This window comes from Patagioenas fasciata, chromosome 10 (genome assembly GCF_037038585.1).
Source record: "Patagioenas fasciata isolate bPatFas1 chromosome 10, bPatFas1.hap1, whole genome shotgun sequence".
NCBI classification, from domain to species: domain Eukaryota; kingdom Metazoa; phylum Chordata; class Aves; order Columbiformes; family Columbidae; genus Patagioenas; species Patagioenas fasciata.
In genome coordinates this window covers 3503213-3520446 of record NC_092529.1, presented here as the reverse complement: position 1 = coordinate 3520446, position 17234 = coordinate 3503213, and the positions used below count along the sequence as shown (strand labels likewise).

The window sequence follows — 17234 nt, the reverse complement described above, 5'->3', positions numbered from 1 at the left end:
AAGCAAATAAACAGAGGAATTGTGACAAGCCACCAGGCCAGCAGTGCTTGTTAGCAGCTGCTGGTAATAAACCTGCTGGAAAGCAGGTGCAATGAAGGAAACTTTGTAAATTCATAACAAACAGCTGGGGACAAATCCAGCTTTTAAGGGATGAAACTGGATTCAAGGACCTGAGATAGTGGTAATTCAGAGTGAGGTGAGGTTCCTGTTCCCCCAAAGCTGGGGTCACAGATGGAGCGAGTAGGGAGCAGCCCACGCGTTGGCACTGTGGCGGCTCTCTCGTGCTTTTCTGTCCCTGCCGTGTTCTCTGTCCTGATCCCACTGCTCCCAGTTTTCATACAGCACCTTTCCTTGGTGCGAGGGAAGCCAGGGCAGCTTCAGATGTTGGTTATCAGGAGGAGCCTCCCAGTCTCTGCAGCTCACCATGATGATCCTCAGGGCTTACTGATGCGCAGCGGCTAAAATCCAAACGCGCCAAAGTTTTGCAACTTGCTGGCAATTGAGGATGCAGACAGCATCAGCAACAGGCTTCTCCGCAGGGACAGTACACTTACTGATTTTCAAGTGGGAGGAGTGAATTCCCTGGGAACAAGGAGCTTTATGAGGCCTGACACACTGCCAGCGAGGCCGAGGACGCGGGGGTTTGGCAGTGAGAGATGCGCGTGTCATTCGTTACAGGGTTGGGTTTAATGACGCCCTCTTGCCCTTGATCTCTGGAGCTGTGCGAGGGAGCAGAAGGGAGGAAGAGCTTAAATGTCAGCTCTGCACCAGGTGGGTGAATTCCCCAGCATTAGGGGCGGTTGGCCAGGATGAGGTCCTGTCCTGGTGGGAGCATCTCCCCAGACGTGCTGAGAGCAGCAATGACAAATCAGGAAGCTCCTGCCGTTGGTTTGGTGGGATTAATTAACTACCGCATCGTTGCTGCCTCCAATTAACTCCGCAGCAGCAGGAGTTTTGCTGGGAAGGACCGATGATGGGTGGCAAGGGCTGGTGTGTGGGAGCTGTGTGGAACACAGGGGCTTGGCTGCACATGGAGAAAGAGAAATGGCACTGGAGGTAGATGGAAATATGATACAAACATAACAATGCAAAGTCACACAGTTGGGTGCTGTATCAGTAAGAATTTCTATTGCAGAACTAGGGAGGGAAAGGAGGGCCCCTGTCCTTTGGAAATCTTCCTCTTGGAAGACTCATGTTTATTAGTCAGTCACAACAGAAGAAATCTCATCAGAACAAGTGTTTCCAGGAGAAACAGGGACTTATCGATGCCATTGTAGAGGGCAGTGTGACTGCATATGAGATATTTTGCACAGGTTATGGGTACTCACAATCAAGACAACGCTGCACTGATACACCCAGAAATCCAGGATTGGATTAATTTCATCTTCCTATTTAGAGAACTGATCCACTCGTCGTAGGTTTATTTTACAGGCTAGAAAGAATATCAGGCATTTCAAAGAGCAGTTCATCTTACCCTGCTCCGAACACCGGGAGGAGCGCCTGTGTCTTTCCTTGCTTATAATTGGAGCCTGGGGTGCCTGGCTCACATGGAAATGTCTGCCTGGTGACAGCGAGATGAATCCAACCCCTTGCATCCAGAAAATAAGAGTCATAGTTTTGCTTTCCTCCTCAAGAGAGACAATTCTTTCAGGCTGTTCCTATTCTGAACTGCCCAGCATTTTTCTAGAAGGTTGCCTAGGTATTTCCCTGTGGTGTTTCAGGACTCATTCCAAGCACAAGAGTGTTGTGCCCATCTGGCTGCCCACCATGGGCCAATGAGTATCCCCAGGTGCTGTGCCCTTTTGTCGCTCTCCCAGATCATGGGGAATAAGATATTGAGCCCTGTTATAGACAGGGAGGAAAACATGGCCCATGGAAGGGTAACACTCAACCCAGTAAGCACGAGAGCTGGGCAAAGGCCCCAACTTCTGATCTTTAGACTGTGCTGTGTCTCCACATCACACGACGGAAACGCTTGTAGCTGAGTTGGGAGGAAGAACAAAAGTCCTTGAGAAGGGAGACTGGGGGTTTAGGTTGTATTGGAAACTCATGGGAAAGAAATTACGATGTGCGAGACACTGAGTGGTGAATGAGGCATTAAACCACAGTCATTTGAACTGAGCATGAAAGTTCATGTTCAAAACAAAGCGCACACATTTCTTCCTTGGAAAACACACGCTTGGACAATTTCGTGGTTGAAGCTTATAGTTTAAGGAGGTAGCGTGAACAAGGTATTTTTCACCCCCCGCTCAGGCCCCTAACTCAAGATCATGCCCTCCATCCCAAAGCATAAATGATCATATTTGCCTAGACTCTGAAAGATGGTAAGGCACTACCAGTGCAGAGACAGGAAAAACCATCATGGAAGAGCCATGTGGAGACCTCAGGAACGAGGAAAAGGAGCAGCTCAGCCAGCCTGTACAGCAGCACATGCTGAAAAGAGTTCAGAGTCCAAACCAGAGGGTCAGAGGGTTGTTCTAGAGGTGAGGAAATCGCATGGCATGCACTTTAGGTGGATGACATGCCCCTCAGGTGGGACACCAAGACCTGGAGCTGCAGAGGCTGACACTGATCAGATGCAATGTGTATGTGGGAACGGCATGAACCTTGCACAGAACCTGCTGTCCAATGTGATTAGTCCCGTGGAGCCCTACATCTATGCACAAAAGAAAGAGAATGCTGTGTCGGCATAAAAACCAACTCCATTATGCATGGGCTGTTGGCTTCCCTTTAGTGCCAGCTCCTCTGGATTCATATCAGGAAGTCTGGAAGCTGAACATCCCTAATGAAAAGCAGAAGATATTCATTATTAAATCTGAAATGTTCAAATGCAATTGGTTGCTACCAAATTTCAAGGTCTGCTTGAGCGATCCCTGTGCAGCAATACCAATGCAATACAAACAATGACGCAGCGGCTCTGGCTGAGGTTGGTGGTTCATGTAATCCTACCAAAATGTGCACTGGGTTTGCTTCTTGCTGTCTCCAAGGCTGCTGATTCACCTAAAGAGGTGACTTCTGCTGTCAGAGGCCGAGGGTGGCTTCTCAATCTGCTCTTTCCTCCTGAATTTAGCTGCAAGGTCAGTAGAAAATACTGAATATATGACTAACAGTGTTCGGTACCTTTGTCATTAGCCAGGCACTGAAGGAATAATGGAAGGATAATAACTTCTATTTTTGACTCAAGGATAATTTTTGTATTTTTTTAATCCCAGAGATGTCTGTGTTTAGGACCTGATGTGAGAGGGCAGAGGTGCTATGTGCTTGGCCTTCGCTTCTCCTTTCTGTGCTCAGCACTGTGCCAGGATCAGGCTCTGTTGCTTCTTCCAGCTTCTCCATGGGAGTCAGAGATGCCCCAGGACCACCAGACGCTCTCTCCACAGATGTCCCCACATGCCAAGGAGAATCTTTCCTTGTCTTAAGAGGTCACTTGGAAACATCTTCTCCAGAGCTCTGCAACACCAGCTCTCAAACTATGCCATGAAACTCATCTTTCCTGCCAGGCTGCGGATGCTCTGCAGTAATTCACAGAAAAGTCGGGTGTTTACAAGATATTCCACTACCATGCCTTTAAGAACAACTGCATTCCTACAGTAAAACGCGCCTGAGTTTCGAACCACTCATGCTGAAAATACACTGAGCTCAAACTCAGGGAAGATAAAATGCAAATAAAGTGAGTATTTACAACATCTAGCTACACAACATAGTGGCAGGTGAAGAAAGGCAGGAGAAAGCTATTTAATCCAGTAATACAGGGATCAAAGCTACGAAGTCTCTTTCCTTCTCCTTGTATTTAAATTTCTCTCAGCCAGCACTACTGACTGGCTGGATTTGCAGCGAGGGCCCAATGGTGCAGCTGCTCCAAAAGTAGGAAATCTGGGGAAAACATAATGACAACACAATCCAGACAGTCAAGTTTAGAGAGCACCACCAGACAGTTTCAATATTGCCCCATCTCCACACACTGGGAAGCTTTATTCATGAAATGCCTCTTATTTTAACCTAAAACAGTGCCTATTATCTGGTCTCCAGACATCTCAGAACAACGTTTTTCAACAAAGCTGTAATCAAGAGTGCTGTACTTCTCATAGCTCTATTGCTGGAAAATTGGGGGTTGCTTTTAAGGTTGCAGCCTAGAAGCAGGGGAGGTATTTCCACTTATCCCAACAGGAACATTTTAGTCCTGAGTTACATCAGGAGAAATACTCCGAGGCTTCTTAAATTTTCAAGACGCCTTCTATTTATTCATCATGAAAACTATTTCCATGGTAAACCAGGAAAAGTCAGTTTGCAAATATGCAGATTAAACCCCTTGTGGGTCGACGGAGGAGGAGTGAGACGTGAAAGACGGCTGCCCTGGGCCCGCTGAGGAGGCGCGAGCAAGCGCTGACGAGATGCTGAGCTGCCCAGAAATCGCATGACCACATCGGGATGGCGTGGGGCCAGAGCTAATCCGCCCTACTGATGGGCTGGGTTTATTTAGCTGCTTGGGCTCCATGCCATGGTATTGCAGTGAGATGAGGCCCGGTCAGCCTTCAGTGTGGGCAAAATACCCCCGTGTCAGCAGGGACAAGAACACTTAAAGCCTGTCTCCTTCTCACTGGTCCCTCTGTCTGGAAGGAGAGAAGAAGTCTCCCTTATGACAACAATGACAGCAGGGTGACCATGAGCCAGCACTGGGCCCTTGTGGCCAGGAAGCCAATGGTACCTGGGGTGGGTTAGAAGGGGGGAGTCAGTAGGTCAGAGAGGTTCTCCTGCCCCTCTGCTCTGCCCTGGGGAGACCACACCTGGAATATTGTGCCCAGTTGTGGCCCCTCAGTTCCAGAAGGACAGGGAACTGCTGGAGAGAGTCCAGCGCAGCCACCAAGATGCTGAAGGGAGTGGAGCATCTCCCGTGTGAGGAAAGGCTGAGGGAGCTGGGGCTCTGGAGTTTGGAGAAGACTGATGGGTGGCCTTATTAATGCTTACAAATATATAAAGGCTGAGTGCCATGAGGATGGAGCCAGGCTCTTCTGAGTGACAACCAATGATAAGACAAGGGGCAATGGGTTCGAACTGGAACACAAGAGGTTCCACTTAAATTTGAGAAGAAACTTCTTCCTGGTGAGGGTGGCAGAGCCTGGCCCAGGCTGCCCAGGGAGGTTGTGGAGTCTCCTTCTCTGCAGACATTCAAAACCGCCTGGACACCTTCCTGTGGAACCTCAGCTGGGTGTTCCTGCTCCATGGGGGATTGCACTGGGTGAGCTTTCCAGGTCCCTTCCAACCCCTGGCATTCTGTGGTTCTGTGAGATCTTCCTTCCCATATTCTTAGTGCTTCCCAGTAGAATTTTAAAATCATCCATCTTTCCATTTATGCTTTGCAGAACAGTTTGAACTTCATGGATAAATAAATACATGCACTTTCTCATGAGCAGGGATATGTTTTCCCCATCATCTCAGCATCGAGCGTAACGCTGCAGCAGTCAGTACTCAAGAGCTGCAGAGTGAGGGTTAGAGGTTGGGCTTCCCTCGCTGCTCGGGAAGCAAAGGAGACACAACCTGGTCACCCAGGTTTGAATTTCCAGGCTTGTCTTGGAAAGGGTGTCCAAGATAAAAATTCAACCAGAAAACACTGTGACTAAATCTGATTGAGCGATGTGCAACTCCCTGCAAAAACCATCAACAGAAGTACAAAAAGCGGGGGGGTGTCTAAATTCAATATTTTAAAGGAAATTCAAACCCAGCCACAAGCAGAGATATTTCACATTAATCACAGAATCATTTCAGTTGGAAGAGACCCTCAGGATCACCGAGTCCAACCATAACCTAACCAACTCTAGTACTAAACCATGTCCCTAAGAACCTCATCTAAACGCTTTCTAACCATCTCCAGGGATGGTGACTCCAGCACGGCCCTGGGCAGCCTGTTCCAATGCCCCACAGCCCTTTGGGGAAGAAATTGTTCCTAATATCCAATCTAAACCTCCCCTGGCACAACCTGAGGTTAGGCGAGGGGAGACGAAGCCCCAGGACCTGTGCCATGGCGCAGCGCACAGGAGGCAGCAGATTCAGCGCATTCAGCCCATGGCGGGGAATGAGAACGAGAATTCCTCTGACAAAATCCCCTGTGTGGCAGCATTTCCAAATCAAAGTGTTTTAATAGAGACACAAACACATACACACTGGAGATGGGATTTTTTTTTGGCTGAAGTATTTAGGGTTGCAGTCAAAATGTTTTCATTTTTTAATATTTGTTTTTCTGAGGAATAATTGAAGTTTTTGCTGCAAAGCAGATACTTCACACAATAAACATGTCTTTAAAAAAAACAACAAACCACAGTTTAGAGGGAAAATGTTCAACCATCTGTTTGGCTGAAGGACTATTGAAGAGGGAATACCAAGGGTTTAATGTAGATTTTTTGCAACTCTTTGAGACCCATTAAAAAGCAGAAGCTTTGGCTCATGTGAGAAAAGGTGAAGGACACAGAAAGAAAACAATATAACAGGGTCAAGTGAAATGCCACAGTCAAAGGAAAGTAGTCCTGAATTAACTATGAAACATTTCAGTGGCCATTTTCTATCTTTCCAGTGTGTTTTTCCACACACAGCAGTGGAGCATTGCTGACTCTCCTTGACAAAAGAAGGGGCTGCATTGCCACGTTGCTGTGGAAAAGTGCTTTCCTCCATCAACACCTTCATTAAAATGAGCAGGACTATCTGTGCGGCTCTTCTAAAGCATCAGCATCCGCATCCGACCCAAACACCTCAGCAGAATTTGCCCTACGCCGTGAAGCGTGAGCTGGTTCAGGTGTGCATGTGAGGGAGAGAGAAGAGCAGCAACTGGTGGTTCTTTGCCGTGGCCGCCAGCCAAGGTGTTGATTATCATCGCGCAAGCAAAGGATCAGCTCATCAGGGGCTTGTTTCTCAGCACAGCTAAGGAGCTTAGTGTGACAGAGGTTTTCCTGATTCCAGGCAAAACAGCCGAAGCGGCTGGCAACGTGGGCTCCATCGCACCTGGGCTCAGCCCCTCTTTTAGTGTAAATCCTTAGCTCTGGACCCAGAGGTGGCGGGTGAAATATCAATGGACCCTCCTCCATCCTCTCTGTCAGGCAGCTTGATGTGGTTTAGCCCTTCCAAAAAAATAAATAGAGGAGGGGGGAGGAATCACTAAACATTTTCTATTTCGAAACAGATTTCATCTTCCACAGAAAGTAATACTGCCTCCAGCCATGTGTAACTGATTTTTTATCCAACGAAGTATATGGGCTTATAACTAGATCCTGATAGGAACCCGGGTTTAAAACATTATTCACAGCAGGTTATTTGATCTTTATTTGCTGAATGCACTCAGCTGAATCCCTATCTCCAAACAATATGAGAAATAAAATGCTGGGCATGCTTCATTGGCCAGCCAGCTCATCTTGATTTGCAGAGATGACTACATCCCTCTCAGCAGTTTCAGAGATGCACCATATCCCAGGCACTAAGATAGCGTTTTTCCTTCCTTTTTCCCCACCTGAACACTCACCATTTCTTGCTTTTCTCCTTCCCTCAATTAGGAGCTTCAAGAAACACTTCAGACCAGCCCTTTTCTCTCTCTTCACCACAGCTTCTGGGAAATCATGCTTTCCATGCATATTTTGGGGACACTCGTTCAAAGCCACCTGCCGTCTGTTCTTGCACAGAAAGTTAGATCCTGATAACCTGCTCAGGAAGCCACAGGATGTTGTGGTGAGATTATTCACCCAAGGAAAGGTGGGTTGGTAGATACCCTGACACCCTGGCAAACTACTGCTGCTTCATTTAATTAATATAACCGCTGTGACATGTCGAGGCTGACATAGTCTCTACCACATCAACCTTGCAGCAGCTCCTTGCTGTGCCACAGTTAAAGGTGGACTTGGGCATTGCAGGGGACCACTGGTGCTGCTTCTTTCAAGAAAACCCCTGATGACTACAAACCGGATTCATTACTGAGCAGGACAGATAAAGCTTTGCTGTCCTGAAAGCCAGAGCAGCTTGGGGAGAGAGGCTGAGCTGCACGCAAGGTCAGGTTCTTCATTGCTTTTGACTTTTGATGAGTATGCCTTTGAAAATCTTCCCTCAGATATCCCAAACTAAAAGCCTTCAGCTCCCATGCCAGAGCCCAAGCACAAAATATGCTTCAGAAACTCCAGTGTGGAGGGTCCTGCTGTGGCAGGGCCTTGGGGCTGGTGAGCAAGTCCTCAGTGGACATTCCTTCAGCAGGATGGTGTCATTAAACCGGCCTGCATTGTGCACCACTGTTGCAGACAGAGCAAACCAGGGCCGCTTTGCACATGAATATCAGTAGCTCCTATGTTCCCTTTCCTGGGATGCATTTCAAAGCCTATCGGCCCATCACAACCTGCTCCTCCTGCTCCTCTTTCAAGACATGTCAGGAGGCCACCTCGCTGCCGAGCAACACGGAGGTTATGTTCATCTTCCCTGGGTGACAGCAGAGCGGTGTCACTGACCCAGCCGAATGTTCCCTCTCACAAACACGAATTAAAACCACCCCCCGCTGTCATTAACCGCCTCGCTGTACCGTGCAATGTGGCAGGTTTGGCCCTGTCCTCCTTCACGTACAGCCTGGGAGTGTCACCGAGCCCGGACAGATGTGGCAGCGACCAGGACAGCTCAGCGTTGGCTCTGCGGGCTGAGGGCAAACGCTTGGGATGCGTGCAGTTCACTGCGGAAGGAGGGGGAGATCTAAGGAGGCGAGAATTAAATGTCTCATTTTTCGTTCCCCATAATTAACCCTGGAAAAGAGAAGAGAAGAAAGAAACGCAAAACAAACAGTCAGGGATGCAGCTTTGCATGGCTGGATTAGAGTCACAGTTGGCCTATCCCTTTGGGAACACCATTCTGCTATTAATAAAAAGATAAACAAGCCCTTTTATTTATTTATTTTCCCTTCTCTCCACAAGTCCTTTGATTTCTCTTCTGCTTCAGGGAGCCCCGCTCCCATCCGTTCGCTCTGCCAAGGGAGTGTTTGCAGAGGGAGCGTTCGCAAGAGGCTGCAAAAATCAGGGATGGAGGGAGTGTGGGGAAGAAGAAAGCGGGTGAAAATAATTGTAACCGTTTCTAGCAATCACATCGCCTAGCAGGACTGGCAGAAACGATGCCCTTCATTTATTCTTCTCCTGCTGCTGCAGCTCCAGGTCTCATTCCCACGGGTTTCCTCCAACTCCCTGAGGTCACCCCATCCCTGCAGGTACCTGTCTGTCCCTCTCAAACCCTGGGGACAGCTGTCTGGAGCCCCTCGCTGAGCGGGAGACAGCTTGCTGGTTTTACTGGGTCCTAGTGGGAATAGAGGCTGTCAGGGAGAGCATGTGGGGGAAGAGTTACCCACCGAGGGAAAGCTAATTGCCGCTTTCAGACAAGGTGATGTTTGCATCTAAACCATCAGCAGACTCCAATGGGTCTCAGCGGTTCAAGAAAACATCGGGAGGAAAAGCGTGCCAATCAATGTCATGGTACTTGCTTTGGAGGGGATTTTTGCCAATTTTGTGGGCAGGAATGGGTAATTCCGTGGTAATTCTTTATACAAATTAGGCATTCAGCTGAGCCTGAATTCTAAACACTTGCCTTAAAAAAATTCTAAATACCTGCAAAACATATCACAAAGCTCCTAAATTAATGAGGAAAGCTATTTGGTTCATCCTTAAAACAGGAAATAATGCAGATTAAATGGGAGAGCAAACAGACCCGGTGTTGGGTTACACACACGCCTGGGCACAACTTGTGTGCACGTTTGGGGGATCATCCCATCAGGGCCTCCAGCTTTGATCTGAGAAAATCTGGTTGCTGAAGCAACAGGAGTGATTTGGAGAAGGTCAGAGCTTGGTGTGTTACTTCTTATTGATCCAGAGATGTATAAACTTTGAGCAATGAGCACCAGCCATGATCACTGAGGTCCCCGTGATACGATTGTCCCTGTGTGTCCCCTTGGGGAACGTGCAGAAAAGGAGGACAAGGAGATGGCTCAGTGCTGCTTTGTGCTGATCAGAGAATCACCTTTCCCAAGCCTGGGTACCAGCATAACATGCTTTTTGCTGGGAGGAGTAGAGATGCAGGGCAACGAGGAACTGGGAAACAGGACAGAAAGGAACATCCCAGGGTCTCTATCAAGATACGGGGCCATGTGCTGCTTCATCAGGGACCTTTTCTCTTGGACCATCCCTCTGGTCTTTCCATCGGTGCTGTGATGAACTGACTTTAAAAGTTTGGGAAATACAAGCACCTTCTAGTGTGGAGCACAAAGGGGAGAGCAGCGGCGGCCACCACAGCTGGGTGTTGATGTCACATCGGCTGGAAAGGGGCAGCCAAAGCAGGACGTGTAAAACCCCACCCAGGCTGCCCTTTAATTTGCTGTTACGTGGAGTGGAAGATTTGAAAGCGTATTTCTGGGTAATTAATTCAAAGAGTGATTCTAATGGCTAATGCTGTCAGTTTTGACTGCAAGGGAGGTCTGGGGCTGGAGCAGGCACTGAAGGGAAAGGAAAACGCTTGGAGGTCACAGGCGGATGTTAAAATATTTTGACAGCTCCCATCCATAGGCTAACTTAATGAAAGGCTTTGGCCAGCACCTTGCAAAAGGTCTGAAACTGAATCCATTTATTTTTCTCCAGTGTAGTATGCATGGCTTGGACAGTGGCCCGTCCATAAATCACCATTCTCCACTTGGTCAGCAATGCCATCAATCATTCCCAGTGCCCACCAGCCTGTTCTTTGTGCCATTGCAGAGGGACCAGCAAGAGGGATTTGGCATCTCTTGAATTTAACTCCCGAATTGTCAGTAACACGGGGGGTAAGCTCTGCCTTTATCTCTACTGATTATTAAAGCCAGTGCAGCAAAAGTCCTGCACCTGCATATGGAACCATACCTGCTCCGTGGTGCTGAGAGATGAAATTAGGAAGCTCTATTCATGGTGTTACTATCTCTGGCTGCTTGGGAGGATTTAATCAAAACGCTGTAGCTTGCTGATGAGGATGTCCGCAGCTTGCCAGTTTGGTTTCTCCCACACTGCACATCCCCCTGGCATTTACTAAACTCCTCCACCCTACCCCAGCGGGCTTGGAGTCAAGCACAGCATCTGCAAAGGGTTTGCTGGGGACCATTCTGCTCAGGTTTTTCAACAGACTTGGTCAGGAAGCTGGAAAGGCACAGCTCCCGGCACTCCTGTTCACTGGCTTTCACTGCTTGCTTTTTGTGCTTCAGAGAGCACTCGGAGTAAACACACAGGGAGACAGAACTTGTGAATGTGGAAAATAACTGGGAGGATATTTGAGTTTGACTTCTGAAACAAGTTTTGGGGCAAGTCTTCTCCTTTTGACGTCCTTTGCCTGTTTCTGGAAATGAATTAAGTTCCTGCTACATATCTTTTCATCACTTCAGCATCTACAGTCCCTACACTTCTTGTAACAAAGTGTGTTGATAAATTGGAAGGCACATCCTTCATTTCTTGTCCTACAGTTTTGTGTGGGACTGCAACACATGGAAAAACCTCTTTTTCAGCCCAGGCCTGGGGTGGCTGCACCTGAAGATGGGTAAAGGGATGAAGGGATGAAGGGATGAAGGGATGAAGGGATGAAGGGATGAAGGGATGCCATGTGCCTGTACCACTTGCAGATGCGCTCACAGAGCTGATTAGACCAAAGCTGGCAGATTTCCACTCCAATTCACTGCATCCACTTTGTTCCATTCTCTAAAGAGCACAAAAAGAAGGACTTTTGTACGCAGACATAGACATATACAGAATTACAGGTGCCAACAGACCACCACAGAATTTGGAGCAGTGTCTCACCACCTTGGGGCTCCCAGGGTTTATTCTGTGTGCCTGGCTTGTGGGTGGTGGCAGAAGACAACGTTTGCCTCTGCATGTGTACTTGGGAGCTGGTGTATCACTGAAGGACTTGTATAGCACTAGAGGTGTGCAAATCCGTCTGCAAAACAGGCGCACAATCGCACACTTGTTTTCTATGCAGTCTTCGTCACTTTACAGATTCATTAGGTGTCTGCCCCATTGGCTAATCAGCCGTATTTGGGCATGCATTTGGGGATTTACTGCAGGGCTAAATTAAGCATATGTCTTCAGAGTCCAAAAACGTCTAGAACTTCTGGCCATGTCAATATTATTTACTTATTTCTTTCAGTTCTGTAAAGCGCCTCATCCAATACTGAAGAAGGCTGCATACCTGCGGTTAGTCTGAACACATTTTTCACTAGCAGTGCTCCAGGATGGCAAATGAACAGCAGCATCTACATATAAATGCAAACAAACCATTGCTTACACAATATCCACCCCTGGGTACCCCAGAAAAATCCAGAACTAACATTCCTGGATCGGTAGCAGTCATCAGTCCCTCTTTACCATCAATAAACACGCTCTCACCCCCTGCCCCAATGGAAGGATGCGGGTGACAAGAGGCAGACGCAGCCCTCGCGTTCCCCTCCGAGCAGCTGATAAAGCCCGTTTCTCTCCTGGTGTGATGCTGACAGCAGGCAGGGCAGTGTCGGGGCTGTGCCGGCGCGTTCTGCCTCGCTGGCCATGGCGCTGCTCTGATTCACGCTCCACTGCCGTCCAGCTCCGCGCTGAAGTTGCCTCCAGCAGCCCCCGCCAGCCCCCTTGGTATTTCAGACACCGGAGAATTAGACCGCGGTGCTTGGGAGAGAGTGGAAACAGCTTTTCTCCCTCCCAGAATGCGACTGGTTCTCACCGATAAAAAGAAAGAGAAATTTCCCTTTAGTACTTTATCATGAAGGGACACGGAGCAGCTGGGAAGGATTTTTCCCTCCCTGTTATTTCTTGCCCGCCTCTGCAAAGCCAGAAAAATCTTTGCCTGCCGAAGGAGGGTGTGAAAGCACACGGCAGGTTTTGCAAGGGTCCATTAAGAACATCAGGTACAGCCAAGACTTCTGTGCTAACTCGGATCCATGGCAGTGGCATGGCAAGCAGAAGCACCCTGCGATCAGAGGCAGACTAGCAAAGCTGTGCTTTACTGATCAGGGGGAGCAAGAAGGGGGGCAGTTCTGATTCACTGCAGCCCCCAAGTCTCTCTGTGAAAGTCCCTCGGGTTCTCTCGTTCCTGTGAGATTCCTTTCATGTCGGGGAGCAGCTCCTGAACGAGGCGAGTTGTGTTAAAGCTTAGAGCTGGGGAACATCTCCTCTCATCGGGAGCAGCGGTGAAAGACCAGACTGAAGAAACTAGATCAGAAGTGAATACCATTATTCTCAGAGCACCAAAATCACCCAAGTACTTGGGGGCGCTTCAAAACCATGATATTTAGTCCTTGCACCACACAAAGTAACTAGCATAGAGGACAGCACATAATAATAGAGTTTCAGATTCATTTCCACTTGTGGTTTTCTCACTAATTTTTCATCTGGATACTCCTATAGCTTTTTTTCATCACTTCACCAGAGAGCATTGGTAACCTTGTTCTGTCTTCCCTTGGAGAAACTGAGGCACAGAGCAATGTCATGACTTGGCTGGGCTGACAAAGGCCTGGAATCCATAATTTCACAACCCTGAAAACCATTTATCCCGGTGCAGCCCTTCGAACTTGTTAATGTGCTTGCTTAAAACTGCTGCCCTTAAACTTTTCAGAATGCTGAAGTTCATGTACTTGTGCTGTGCTTAAAAGCCAGGCTGGGCGGATTCATGTCAAGACCATGTAATCAGAGACAGGGAAAACTTACTTGGGAAGTGGCTCTTAGGAGGTACCTCCTGGGATGAGAGCAACTTCTTTTTATGTTTGAAAAATACAGTGTTTTTCTCCTATAGAAACGAGAAAGCGATGTCTGCAAAGCTTGTACAACTGAGACATTACTTTAGGTTTTCTGTGAAATCCCCCCACTTTGGCTGCTGAGCGGATAAAATAGCAGACATCTGCCCAGAACAAACCGGGGGAAGAGGGAGAAAAAGCCATCGCTACACTGCAGCACACAGAGGCTTTAGAAAGAGCCAGAACTTCGCTTCACACTGAGCACGGATAAAACACTGATATTATCCCAAGACTCTAAGAGCAGCTCCTAACCTATGATTAGAATGACTAATCTCGCTTTCTCATACACACTTTCCTAAGGCTGGGTTTAGCAGCTCATGTTTGTAAGACCAGCTCTGAGCTGGATCATAGCAGATGCAGCTGAGCTGCCCCGTCCTGAGACTTGTCCAGATGTTGGAGCAATGCCGGCAGACACTAGAAAACTGCCTTTTGATTTTGGTTGGTGGAAAGAATTGCAGTGTGGTGCCTTTGGAGCAGAGCCAGATTGAGTCCAGAAACTGGAATTAAGCCCTGAAGCCCCATTTAGAGCTGAGATTCAAAGGGACTTTGACTGCGTAAGGGTCTCATCTTAACGCCCTGCCATAAAACCACTGAATCCCAAGCATGGTACCTTAGTACCAGCGACCTGCTTGCGAACATCATTCATTTTTGGGTACGGTGAGGGGCGCATGGGACTGGGTGTGGTAAACCAGATGTGCAGGGGGGATCACGCTGCAGGTGATGCGCTAGGAATGGTGGTTTGGGAAGAGATAAATGGGCAGGAATGAGGTTCCTGGAACAGCATCTCCATGGACGGAAGGCTGGGAAAGCAGTGGAGCGCAGGCCAGCGTTACACAGCGTTGGCAAAGCTCTCCGGAGCGCCGGGGAATGGAAAAGCAGGGAAGGATTCTGGCCAAACTTCAGCACCCGCAAGAAGCGACGTGCGTGTGTGAGGGCCGGATAACCAAGGCTTTGGCAGGTGGAGGGATAAACAGCAGCTTTTCTGTTCTGTTGCAAACCCCAAAATTTCACAGGGAAAAACTATACAGGAGTCAAGTTAAAAGAGAGCGTTTGCAAGAGGAAGGATTCAACTCCTCGGAAAAAGAACACCATTTGGGTGCTAACTTGAAATGCTGCGTTTGTGCTGAAACAAATAATTCAGAATGTTTGACCCTTATTTCTCTAAAACTCCTTTTGAAGATGCGTTTCTTAAATGGAAAATGCCAGTTTGAAACAAAAGTTTCCCTTAAAAATAACTTCAAAATGAAACACTGCAACATTTCCAAATATTTATTTCCCTTTGAAGGTGTTGAAATGCGGCGTGTCGCACTTGCCTACAGCTTTGCCTTGCTTTTCTTTATTCAGCCTAAATCATTTTCTCAGTGTAACCTGAGCAGTTTCAGTTCCCTTGAAGTTCTGCTTTTTGGGATGAACTTACAATTTACTGAAATAATATCTTTTCAGTTTTACTTTAGACTGAAGTAAATTAGCAGAGCTGTTTTGGGGAAGGAAATACTCAGTTTAGTTCCTGCTGTTGGAACTGCTGATGGTCTCCATTAACAAAACATCGCTTTCAGAAGACGTGGGCTCATCTAACAGTGTATAAAAGACAAGACCCCCAAACAGAGCTGAGGAACGATAAAAGGAAAAGAAAAATAACTGCATAAAAAGGCTCCTTACATTTATGGGATTTTTTTAAATAGCATTTAGATGGAAAGCCGATTCCCTGGTTTTCTATGTGCTGGTATTTTTTCTCAGGCTATCTGAAATTTCAGAAGGGGAGAAAAAAAGAAGTCTTACATTGCACCATATATGCCAAAGAAATGCAATCCAATCTGATTTCAGTTCTTTCACTCACGCCTGAATGTGCTCATTTTTGCTTACAAAAGGAAAGACACAAAAGAATTGTAAGAAAAGGAATCAGATGGTGCCGCCCGATACCGTTTCGCAGCTAAAATGTGAAAACAAGCCCGGTTTCTTCTGCAGACACTCAGGTCCCAAAAAAAGCGTTATTATTCTTTTTAAAGGGAATTCTCTTAAAGAGAAATTGCCCTGAATTCAGTCAAAAGAGCTGTTTGTTATGACTTAGTAAAGCAAAAAGAGTAGGCAGCAGCTCCTGGATCCACCCTTCGTGTCTCCTGCTCCCTTTGCAGATGGACCCTCAGGATGGACCTAACTGTTGGGTTCTCATTGCTTTGTTGTTCCCCCCCTGGATGATACACGACCTTGAGAAACGTGAAGGTGACCCCACAGCCAGTGTCACCTCCTGCCAAGGGGGTCCGGGCTCATCCCACCTCCAGCTCGGCACTGAAAGCCCGGACCCAGCCCAGGGAAGCAGAGCGAGACGGCGCATGGTGTGCAAATTGCTCTCACAAGTCTCACTAATGAGGAAAACAAATGATGCTTTTGTGGCTTGCAATCCTTTCATAAATATAAACAATTCCACCTCCTCCTGCATGCAAGTTTCTGGATATTTGGCACAGTGTATATGCACAAATAGCTTCACCCCTCCCTCCCATAGCTCATCTCAGTGGATGGGGCTCAAAGAACCAAATCCCTCACAGGCACTTTAGGGAAGGCTCCTTTCCTCTTTCCTCCTGGTTCTTCCCTCCTTTGCCTTCCAGAATTTAGTGGCTTTTTACGTCGCTCAGGTCAGGGTGAAGGCCAAGAGAAAATGTGGTCCTGAAGTCATCTGGTCTGAATGCTTTGCGCTTTTCTCATACGCTGGCAAAATAACATCTTAGCACAAGTGGAAGGAGACCCACTTGGGAATGACTGTTATTTTACGTCCTGTCTCGGCAAACTGCCACTTGCAGCAGTTGCTGTCTGCCACACTGGAAAAAACTACATCAACTCCTCGTAACCAAAGCAGCGCCAGCCCCGCGGGCTGGGTCAGCGAACGTGACCTGTCACTGCGGGCTCTGCTGTGGCGTCCAGCGTGGTTCACTCTCATCCTCATGGCTTCCAGCCTCAAACCTCAAGCACAAATTGAAACAAGGGAAAACCTTCTGCAGAAGGTTTCCAGCCACAGCTGGTGGGGCTGAGGCCCCAAACAGGGCAGCTTTGCAGAGCCAGCTGCACGCATGGGACACCAGGGTACATCACTACCTGCCGTCGCATCCCTCCCAAAATTGGAGCGTCACCCCTGGCTGCCATCGAGAGAAAGCTGGTTGCTTTACATGTGCTTCTCAGTTTGCAGTTTTCAATAGCATAGCAATGGGTTTTGGGAAATTCAGGGTCCGGTTTGCCTTAGAAGCCTTGCACCAAGCCCCTGCCTTGCATTCCTGTATTGAGAAAACCATAATATCCTAATGAATCCAGAAAACTTCTATTCTAGACTTTGCCCATCGCCACTGATTTTATAAACCTGGCCGAGTTACAGGGCTTATCTGAGGAAGATGAAGCTTTTGAATGGTTACTTCTAGACACTTGGAAAGCTTTCAGATGAAAACCTGTCAATGAAAACATC

The 17234-nt window shown here is 47.8% G+C and overlaps 1 long non-coding RNA gene across 1 annotated transcript in view; it reads right to left on the bottom strand.

The window, feature by feature from the left end:
- The window catches only part of LOC139828689 (uncharacterized), a 36395-nt gene extending 27654 nt beyond the window's left edge, over positions 1-8741 (bottom strand). Inside the window, exon 1 of the long non-coding RNA XR_011740597.1 lies at positions 8543-8741. This is a non-coding gene — a long non-coding RNA (uncharacterized lncRNA). The remainder of the gene's footprint in view (positions 1-8542) is intronic.
- Between the last annotated feature and the right edge of the window lie 8493 nt (positions 8742-17234).